The sequence below is a fragment of the Globicephala melas genome, chromosome 2, assembly GCF_963455315.2.
Source record: "Globicephala melas chromosome 2, mGloMel1.2, whole genome shotgun sequence".
NCBI classification, from domain to species: Eukaryota; Metazoa; Chordata; class Mammalia; order Artiodactyla; family Delphinidae; genus Globicephala; species Globicephala melas.
Genome location: NC_083315.2, coordinates 12112283 through 12123815, shown reverse-complemented (window position 1 = coordinate 12123815; position 11533 = coordinate 12112283). Strand labels below are relative to the sequence as shown.

Sequence of the window (11533 nt, the reverse complement as noted above, 5' to 3'; positions counted from 1 at the left end):
ACAAAACCAAATGCAGTCAAAAATAAATTAAAAAAAAAAAAAAAAAAGAAGTGAGTTCATTTGAAAGATGATTTATGAACCTGGGGCTGAAGGGAATTTGGGAAATCTCCAAGTCTGGTCATGTGACCAGAGTGGATCTTCATGCCTGGGACATAGGGCATCTGTAACATGTCTACTGTAATATATAATGAGGTCGTTCAGGAAAGGTAGAAGTCTGAATGGAGAGCAATAAAAAGGCAGTTATCGTATTTCATGCAGTCTATCCAAAGGTGTTAAAAATGTGAATCTTAGAATCAGTGAAAGAAGGTATAGTAAGAATTTATCAGACAGAGATCTGTTCAGGGTGCTCCATTTCATCACATCATAGAGGGATCTAGTCTCATGAGATGTGGAACACTCATCAGGCTTTTCCATAACTTGGATAAAGTACCCGCATAATACCATCTAGTTCTCTGTTCTTTCTCCAGTGTCACAAGGCAGCTTGCCAATAACTAATCCAGACTCACAGGTACATAGATTTCCAAGAAAGACTTGGTGTAAACAGCAAACATGTGATTTTGGTTAGTGTGAGTATTCCTCTGTAGCCTGACCTAACGAACTGATAAAATACAGGATTTAGACCCGCCTTCACGAGGGCTAGACTCAGAGACAACAAACCTGCAAGTCAGCCTTTGCCTGGGCAGTCAGCCCAACTCATTAACATCCTGTAACTGCAATTTTAGGCATCCATCATTGTCCTTCAGCTTCAAACCCTATCTTGGAAAAGTGGTAGAAAAAAATACAAATTTAGCAATTTCAAGAACTAGCAAAGAACAGGGACATAGGAGAATACAGTAGCATGAAACCCAGGTTGTTATTGTTATAATATATGTTTATTTACCTGGAAATACTCTAGTGTACACTGAGAGGTATTATGTACATGTGACATGGGTTATGCTATAACCAAGCATGTAACCAAGGTGCTGATCAGGGGCACACAGTCCAGGGATGGCCCACCCACCGTGGCTTATCAGGACGCCCACACGACAGAAGGGACTACTTCAAGCTCTGCTGTTAACTGTTCTAAAGCAACAAGCCACACTGTGCCAGTTAATACATGGCACGTCAGCAGTGGGTTTTTATTGAACGTACTGGTCTATTGACTATCATGGTAGATGTTAGAAGCAGGCTTGAACTGGTGAATTTTAAGATCTTCAGGCTATGTAAATCAGCTAACGTAGTTCGTAAATCCTCCCACCCTTGCAGGAACCGTATGCAAGAACCTCAGGAAGGCTGTAACTTAAACCCTGAGGGATGGGGCTTGACCCCTTGCCTTCTGTCCAGCCTTTGCTGTATAGTTGCCTGACGCCCACTGAAAGGGCCTAGGAGCTTGCTTCTGGAAAGTTATCACATCTGCTTCAAGGGAACCATCCGCACCTGGCAGTAGTCAGAACACCTGAAAGAACAAACTTTGTGGACCTCTCTGAACAGGCTGCATAAACTGTTTGGGCCCTGCTTGCTAATGAGTGTTTTTTAATTTCTCTTTTGTTTGTTTGTTTTTGTTTTTGATTTTGAATGTTTTTTTAAATAAATGTCTGAGACTTGCTTTCATTATAAGCTGAGAGCAAGGGGAAATAGCTAACCTTGACCTTCATCAAACTCCTTTAAAGGATACAGCATTTATCTAAAGAAACCTAGGAATTGCATGTGACCAAATTAGGTCAGTTTTTTGGGAAGCCAGAGAAATCATAAAAACTTCCTTAATATGACTGATTTTGATGGATAAAATCTGTTTCTTATTCATCCTTGTATCCCCAGGACAACCCATGCCATCCACATAGTAGGTGCTCATTAAGTATTTATCAAGTGAATCAATGACTAACTCCGAATAAGTTCTTTAAAAAGGCCATTCCTAAAGAGTTGTGTACCTAGTAGTTGACACCAAGAGAACTAGGCAGGCAAATCCTGTTGGCTGCTTTCTAAAGGGTAGGCTCAGAGATTAATCCAAGATGCCAGTGCCTGATGGTTGCAGGAATTCATGTGCAACCAAGGGAGAAACAGGATATTTCAGGCTAGAGAGATCTTCACGTTTGCTGCTTCCTTCACGAAAAAGGAAACCCCTTCTTTCTTCAATGTATAAGTGAGGAGAGGGAGAAGATTGCAAATGAGAACTTCCCATCGGGAAATTCTAGGGCTAGATTCAAGCCACCAGTTGAAGAGACTGGCCCAGTAAGGAGACATGATATGTGTCTGTGATTGTTAGTTGTTGTTTTCTTTTTTTTTTTTTGTGGTACGCGGGCCTCTCACTGTTGTGGCCTCTCCCATTGCGGAGCACAGGCTCCGGACGTGCAGGCTCAGCGACCATGGCTCACGGGCCCAGCTGCTCCGCGGCATGTGGGATCTTCCCAGACCGGGGCACGAAACTGTGTCCCCTGCATCGGCAGGTGGACTCTCAACCACTGCGCCACCAGGGAAGCCCTGTGATTGTTAGTTTTATGTGTCAATTTGGCTGGGCCATGGTGCCCAGATCTGTGGTCAGACATTATTCCAGATATTTCTGTTGGGGGGGGGTGGTTTGGATGAGATTAACATTTAAACCGGTGGATTCTGAATAAAGCCTATTATCCTCTGTAATGTGGGTGGGCCTCACCCAATCAGTCGAAGGCCCAGCTAGAACAAAAGACTGTCCTCTACCTGAACAAGAGGGAATTCTGCAGCAGATGATCTTTGGACTTGAACTCGGACATTGGCTCTTTCTTGAGTCTTCAGCCTGATGATCTTCAAATCAGAACAGTAGCATCAGCTCTCCTCTGGGTCGATAGCCTGCTTGTCCACACTGCAGATTTTGGATTTGCCAGTCTCCATAATCACATGAGTCAATTTCCTAAAATAAATCTATCTATGTACTATATTATATACAATCATCCTATTGGTTCTATTTCTCTGGAGAACCCTAACAGAGTGACCAATGAAAAATTAACAGATTAATCAGAGGATACCATTATACTCTTTGTAGCACTTAATGTTGATAATTGTAAATATGATGGTTAATTTAATATCAACTTGACTGGGCTAAGGGATGCCCAGAGAGTTGGTAAAGCATTGTTTCTGGGTGTGTCTGTGAGGGTGCCTCCAGAAGAGATTAGCACTTGAATGGGTAGACTGAGTAAAGATTCCCCTCGCCAAGGTGGGCAGGCCTTATCCAATCTGTTGAGGAACTGTCTAGAGCAAGAAGGTGGAGGAAGGGCGAATTTGCTCTCTGCTTGAGCTTGGACATCTATCTTCTCTTGTCCTCAGACATGGATGCTCTTGGCTCTCAGGCCCCTGGACTTAGGCTGGCACTTAACTCCATCGGCTTGCAGTTCTCGGGCCTCCAGGTTTGGTACAGAACTATATCACCAGCCTTCTTGGTCCTCCAGTTTGGTCCTCCTCAATCTACAGTGGATTGTGGGACTTCTCAGCTTCCATAGTCACATGAGCCAATCCTTCATAATAAATCTTTCTCTATATCACTTATATCCCATTGTTTCTGTTTCTCTGGAGAACCCTGACCAATACAGTAAGTATACTAAAAGGACCGAGAAAAATAATTATTACAAGTCTAACATTTACTGAGTGCTGACAATGGCAGGAACTTTTCTAAGCACTCAACACACTACTCATTTAGCTGATTACTCACAATTTAAAAAGGAGAAATGGAGACACCAAGAGGTGGATTTACCTGCCCAAGTTCACAGAGCTTGCAAGGGTAAGCTCTGTGCACTTGGGCTCTGAGCACTGACAGACACACTTAATTGTTATGGTACATTGCTTCACCAAATTGTCATGAGAAACAAATTATTTAGTTCTTCCCATGATGTTAGTTTTGGCAAATGGCCTGAGAATTCTCTCTAAAGCTGTCAGGCCCGTATCAGCAACTTAATTATGAATCTATGTTGCTAGGGCTGCTGTAGAGAATCAAACACATTAGCACACTGTCTACCAGACCCCAGTTACTGGGAAAATTCACCTTTGTGCAATATTAGTGAGAATAAGAAATGAAGCAAAAAGATGTGTATCGTTAGAAGCTACAAAGTTCATGTTGAGGACCTATTTGCTTTACTCCTAGGAAAGCTTCTTAACCTCTTACTCAGACCCTATATATCCTAACCATCATGTACAATTCTAACAGTCTGATATCTGCTTTCTACCTCTACAGCCAATAAAAGTTGGGGGACGAGCTGCTGCAAATGATCAGGACATTGACAGCAATGAAAGGTAACGGCTGGCACAAAAGAGACTGTAAAAAATTCATAACAAAAATTCAGATCACATGGGAGTCTTAGGCCACTGCGAGTAACAAGGAGACTTATACTCGTCACTGGCCCTGAGGCCATCGCTGTAAAATAACTAAGGTTCATAATAATGACCACGAGTCACTGATTCTCCTTAATGCAACTATTTTGACACACTCTCTTTAAAAGGCTGGTGTGTGTATAAAACAGTTAAAAAAATATTGTCTCAATTCTACAAGTTATTCTAGCTTGATTCATTCTCGGAGATGATTTTCTATAAGCTGAAATTTCATTTTATTCCTTAAATGATAGGTAACATTTCTCTGTCACTGGCATGAGATTGCTTTGCCGTGTTGAAATGTCAGAGATTTCAGAGCTGAAGGGACCTTAGAGCTGGTATACGTTAGTCCACTCAGTCAAGGACATACAGGTAGTTAGGCCACAGCTACATCCAGGATTTCTTTATCCGTTGGTCTGTCACAGTGTATCGGTGTATTAGGCTGTTGTATGCTACAGCAACAACCAATCCTAAATCTCAGTGACTCAATACAACAAAAGTTAATTCCTTATTCACAGTACAAGTCCCACATTGTTGGCAGGAAGTTCTGCTGCACACAGCCACTTAGGGATCCAGCTGCTAGAAGCTCTGTCTATCTGGAACACAAGGCCTCTTGAGTCACTTTACCCAGAAAAAGAAGGAGAAAATGTCAGGCACCAGTTATTAAATACTTTGGCCCCCTCCACCCACTCCATTGATCAGAGAGAGTCACGGGGCTCCACCAATTGCAAAGGCAACTGAAAAGTCTTTTCTTCCAAGTGCTCAGGAGGTAGAGGGGAGCTGATGCTGGGGAGCAGTAGTAATATCTACCAGGATTCCTTCCATCCCATCACCCTTCTTAAGTAACTTTGCAAACAAGGTAGTGATGGAGATAATAATAATGATAAGGATGATGATGGTGATGATGGTAACATCTGATGTTTGCACAGGTCCTGAAGGTCCAGAAAATGCTTCTCTCATTTACCTTATTATTATTATTCTTTTTTTTAAAAAAAAAAAAAAAAGCTTTGGCCAGTCTTATTAAAGAAAAATTGTGCATGATTTCCTTTTCACCGGTCTGTTCTGGCGTGCTTCTAATGAGAACAGCATCACCTGGATCAATGAGAGCCAGTGTGCGTACTCTGTGGTATTTTCCACACGCTGTGCCCAATTCAATATTATTGCTAGTGTGGTGATGGACACCAGTGTTGGCCAACATGGCATAATACTCTATTTCAGATTTCCTCAAGGCTGGGCAGTCGCTGGCAAGGCTGACCAGTTTCACTTTGCCTTGTCTGATCATTTTCAGAGTCTGCTCGTACCCCAGTGCATACTTTCCACTTTTCATAACGAGTTGGAGCCTAGAGTTGAGCAACTCCAGTGACTTTTTCGAGGAGCTGCCAAGATGGCTGGGGAGCAAGAAAGCTCTCATTTACATTACTTTTTTTTTTTTTTGAAGATTTATTATTTACTTATTTATTTATTTAATTTACTTTTGGCTGCGTTGGTTCTTAGCTGCGGCTTGCCAGATCTTCGTTGAGGCACGCAGGATCTTTCGCTGCAGCGCACCAGCTTCTCTCTAGTTGTGGCGCGTGTGTTCCAGAGTGCGTGGGTTCTGTAGTTTGTGGCACCGTGGGCTCTCTAAGTTGAGGTGCCCGAGCTCAGTGGTTGTGTCACCCGGGCTTAGTTGCCCTGCAGCCTCTGGGACCTTAGTTCCCCAACCAGGGATCGAACCTGCGTCTCCTGCCTTGGAAGGCAGATTCTTTACCACTGGACCACCAGGGAAGTCCCTCATTTACATTATTAATTCAACGGTGTGCAATAACATTCCTTTCTCATATGAGAGAATTGAGCTCAGAGAATGTTCAACTGAATGGAGTGATTGGCTTAGGATCACATCAATGAGTATCTAGGAGATGAAATACTGAACGTTTAGTCACAGCTGAAGAGGAGGCCCTGAGGGGAAAGTGGGATAGGAGTTTAACCCAGGAAACGGCCCGACATGAGAAACCCAGTCCCAGAATTCACTGCAAAGGAGCTTTGAAGCATAAGGGTTGAAAGAAATAAAGACAATAGTGGAGCTCGTTTCTAGTTGTGACTCCTTTACTTCTGACCACATACACCCTTTTCTTTCACAACAAAACATGCCTGGCCTATAAGCAGAGACACTTAATATTTATCACACTAATAAAAAAGAAAGTAAAAAACTGCACGTCCCGAATAGCATGTATTAGGTGTTACGTAAGAACACTATTAGATTTGAAATATCACATCTGGCCTGGAAATTTAAGGCAACTCATTGCCTTCAGCTCATTGAATCTAGATGTGACAAAACAAATTACAGTTGTGAAATAAATTGATCCCGCTTGAACTATGGGAGAATTTAACAATCAGGATTTTAGAAGCAAAGGTAGCCAAATGAGAACAGCAGACCCAACCTCACAATAAATATTTAGCTGTACTTTTAGCATTAAGTTTGGCACAGAATACAGAGGAGACGTCTGGTCTTCTGGAAACTTACACATTGATGAAGAAGACAAAACTAATGCATGTAAAATGATACACATTTCTGTAAAACAGTCTACAACAAACTGCTGTTTTGTACAGTGAAAACTCCAAATGATGTAGGAAATGTGAAGAAGACAAAATGCTAAGAAAGAAAGGGAAAAAACGGAAGGAGGAAGACTCAGTGAACTTTTCATAGAAAAGCTTGATGTGGACCCAGGAATGGAAGCTGAATACAGTCTGGATAGGTGGAGAGGAAAAGAGAATCAGTTCTGGAAACAGCATGAACAAAAGCTCCAGATACACGGTGTTCCTGAGAAAGTGCCTGGCCCTGGCTATGGCACAACGACTTGCGTTGTTCTTAGTTGTGTTTGTGTATCTCTGTCTCATAGTTTACGATCATCTCCAGGAATAGGGCCTTATTTATCTTTGTGTAAGTGGCGTAGACATTGCATGTGGCACATAGAAGGTGCTCAAAACTCTTTCACTGGGGGGCTTCCCTGGTGGCACAGTGGCTGGGAGTCCACCTGACAGGGAAGAGGACATGGGTTCGAGCCCTGGTCCGGGAGGATCCCACATGCTGTGGAGCAACTGGGCCTGTGTGCCACAACTGCTGAGCCTGTGCACCACAACTGCTGAGCCCTCATGCCACAACTACTGAAGCCTGCACGCCTGGACCCGTGCTCCACAACAAGAGAGACCACCGAGGTGAGAGGCCCATGCACAGCAATGAAGACCCAATGCAACCAAAAATAAATAAATAAAATAAATAAAAATTTATTAAAAATAAAAAGAAACCGCATGGTAATGTATGGAAACTAAATTTAAAAACAAAAACAAAACTCTTTCATTGGGGATTCCCTTGTGGCCTAGTGGTTAGGATTCCAGGCTTTCACTGCCGGGGCCCCAGGTTCTATCCCTGGTCAGGAAACTAAGATCCCGCAAACTGCAGGGCCAAAACAATAAAAAATAAAAAAAATAAAAAGAACCTGGAAGAATGGGTAGGATTTTAAAAGAAAGAAGAAGAACTAACCTTCAATAATACCAACAGCAACATCTGGGGGTTTATCTAAACTTCACAAGAGTTGTGAGGAGTATCACCTCAAAGACAGGGAAACAGATGATGATGCCTTCTCAGATGTAGTGGTTATGGACATTTCTGCTGCATTGCTAATGAAATGTTAGTTTAACAAACTTTTATTTACGTCTCAGTTTTCTGAGACAGAATCTATATTTTATTGGCCTTTGGGCAGATCAGTAGAGGAAGGACTGAATGGGTAATTTACCTCCTCAGTCAGGAAATCATTCTGACTAAATGGGCTTTTTAATAAAGTGCAGCATCTTAGCCAACCTCTACTTCCTCTCCTTTGGCACAAAGGAAATGTTCAGCTCTTTTGTTTTCAAAAACCTCAAGGTGTATCAGTTAACCAGCTGTCCTGGATGTGGCTTTGCTGGTTTGTGTACCTCTACTGAATGAATTAGAAAAGAAAAGAAAAGAAAGAGAGAGAGAGAGAGAGGAAGGAAAGGAAGGAAGGAAGGAAAAGAAAGAGAAAAAGAAAGAAGGAAGGAAGGAAAGAAAGAAGGAAAGAAAGAAAGAAAGGAAAGAAAGAAAGAAAGAAAGAAAGAAAGAAGGAAGGAAGGAAGAAGGAAGAAAGAAAGAAAGAAAGAGGGAGAGAGGGAGGGAGGAAGGAAGGAAGGAAGGAAGGGAGGAAGGGAAAGCAAAAAAAGGCCAGGCATGGAGAGAAGTGATTATAGTAAAAAGATCCAAAGCACCAGTGGGTGAATTTCAGCCTTGTTTAGAAACTCTAGTGATAGTAGAGGCCACTCAACACCTACTTGATTTTTTTTTTCTTAAAAAAGAACTCCTTTGCTTTAGGAATCAAAACATCTAATCATTTTCACCAACACTGTGCTCTGTGGATGTCTCTCAATGCATTTTCTCACAAAGATTTAGTAACAAAAGTTCCAATTAGGTGTCATGTTCTCAAGACTTTCCTCTTAGACAACATTGAGTCAGGTGGTCTAAGTGCTCATCCTACCACCTGGGCATCAACAAAACATCTGAGCGACATGCATGGATCCTTCAGTGGACCTCAGCCCCAGACGTTTAAAAAAACACATTTCCCTTGCAAAGTCCCAGGAAAGCAAGTACATGGGCTGATCTGTGGATGCATAGAAGATTATATTCGATTTTTATTTGGTTCAATGAATCAGAGGTGCATTTAGATGGTGATGTTGTATATTTTGGGTGGTGCTGCCTCTCCCCTGGAGCCTGCCAGGACCATGCAGCAGGCGGCACCCCAGCAAACCAGCCAAAGACAGAGCAGGGATACTTCAGGGCTGACTTATCTCCATTACCCTGGAATTTAAAACCACCACCACTATGCTGTGTAAAATGACCTCCCAGGATATTTTGCTGCTTTCTCCAGCCCTGGGCTTGTACGAAGCTTTAATAAATACCTGCTTTGAATTTTATCTGCTCAGGTCTTTTTAATGGAATTATTTATTTCTCAATCATCTCTATAACTTCTCTTTGACTTCAATCCTCAGCTGTTGGAAATAGCACTTCTAAAAAAGCCTTCCCTGACCACGCTGGCAGAAACTTGTCTTTATTCTCCATTTCCCTCTTTTGCTTTATTTTTTGTCATAGCACTTATCACCACCTGACATAGTATATATTCATTTGTTGATTGTTTATCTCATGTGCAAGCACACACATGTGCACACACACACTAATATAAACTACATGAGAGAAGTGAATTGTTTCATCTGTACCTTATTCCAAATGCCTAGATAAATAGATGGACAATAAATTTTTTAGAGGATAAAAAGTTCATTGAATCTGCCTCTCTATTCACTGATTCATCCATTTAAATACATAGCTTGTATACAGGTTAGGATAATGGGCTCAGGACACAGACTGCTTGAATCCCAATTTCTCCACTTAGAAGCTGTGTGGCCTTTGGGCAATCACATAACCTCTCTGTGCCTCAGTTTTTTTGCTCATTAGTGTAACAGATATAATAACAATATATATATCACAAGTTTTTATGAGTATTAAATGAGACATTAGACGGAAAGCACTAAGAGCAATGTCTGACCCATAAATAGCACATAAGCACAATGCCTATAAAATCTCATGTGCTCAATAAATGTTAACAATCATTACTCATTTACTCAGCAAATTTTTTTTTAGTTTTTTAAAATTTATTTATTTATTTATTTGTGGCTGTGTTGGGTCTCCGTTGCCGCAAGCGGGCTTTCTCTAGTTGTGGCGAGCAGGGGCTACTCTTCGTTGCGGTGTGCGGGCTTCTCATTGCGGTGGCTTCTCTTGTTGCTGAGCATGGGCTCTAGGCACACGGGCTTCAGTAGTTGTGGCATGCGGGCTCGGTAGTTGTGGCTCATGGGCTTAGTTGCTCCGCGGCACGTGGGATCTTCCCAGACCATGGCTCGAACCCGTGTTCCTGCATGGGCAGGCGGGTTCTTAACCACTGCGCCACCTGGGAAGTCCCAGCAAATATTTACTGAATGTTTACCACAGGCCAGGTGCTATACTAGGTGCTGGGAATACAATGGTGAACAAAACCAAAAATGGACCCCACCCTTATAGAGCTTATAATACAGTGAGAGAGACAGTTATTAATCCAAGTAACCACACACCTGAATGCAGAATTAAAACTGCCTTAAATGTTAAGAAGAGCTTGGGTGAGAGTATATTTATAGGGTCATTTGATCTGGTCAGAAACGGAAGAGAAAAATTTCTGGGGAAGTTATGTATGGTGGGGTGAAAATGGATGTAACATCCAGTTTCAAGCTGTTTTGTGTTCTGTGCTATTCTGTCACCCCCTCTTTTGCTTCAAAGAGTCAGCAAGATAAGAATGAGTGAATAGCCTTTAGTTAATAGTGATTTTGCCTTGAAGGACAAGAGGCTGGTCTCTGCTTAGGGAGCTGTGCTGAGAATGGACTTCAGCCCCAGGCACGTGGGCAAGTGGAAACAGACAGGAGACTGAAGTCTCTTCCCCCTGCATCTATGCTGGGGGTTTAAAAAAAATCCTAGGAAAATATGGGGATGTATAATTAAGCCATTTTATTTGGACATAAAGGGAAAGTGTGAGTGAAGTCTAGAGGGGTTTTGAACATGTGTTCATTTAAATAAACATTTGTTCGTAAATAAAATAATTGTTTTATTTATAAATAAAATTTTGTAAAATTTTTACCTCTGTAAAAAATAATTGTTTTTCCTTTTTGGTTTTCCCTTTCATTCTTGGGCTATTTAAACTGCAGGCATTCTCATCGCTTCTCGGCCTTTTGGCTAAGATCAAGTGTAAACTGCAGGCATTCTTAAATGGTTGTACTCATAAGGCACAAATAATTTCATGGCTTTTGCTTTTATGTGGTAGTGCATAGTCTTCATAATTATTCACATTAATCATCATATTTTTATAAGGAGAGAAACTGAGCCTTAGAACATTACTGATTGCCATCCTCAGCCAATTAAAGGCTAATGGCCCTTTGTCTGAAGGGCAAGTGTTTGGACTGGAGAATTCAGTTAGTTGCACTTCATCCCCTCAGCTAACCCAGCGCTTCAGCCGGATGACTACACAGGTGCATTTTAGAGATGGGGGTTAAGGAATCTAAAGGAAAAAACCCACTCCTGTGTGTCTTCTCTATCCTCAGTACTCCACTACAACACTACTTCACTTCTGACCCCAGATGTGTGGGTTTTCTACACATCAAG

At 41.9% G+C, this 11533-nt stretch overlaps 2 pseudogenes; one reads left to right on the top strand and one right to left on the bottom strand.

The window, feature by feature from the left end:
• Window positions 1-4823: 4823 nt before the first annotated feature.
• Window positions 4824-11533, bottom strand: part of LOC115842324 (large ribosomal subunit protein eL30 pseudogene) — a 48025-nt pseudogene continuing 41315 nt past the window's right edge.
• LOC115842341 (U2 spliceosomal RNA) lies at window positions 11088-11252 on the top strand (annotated as a pseudogene).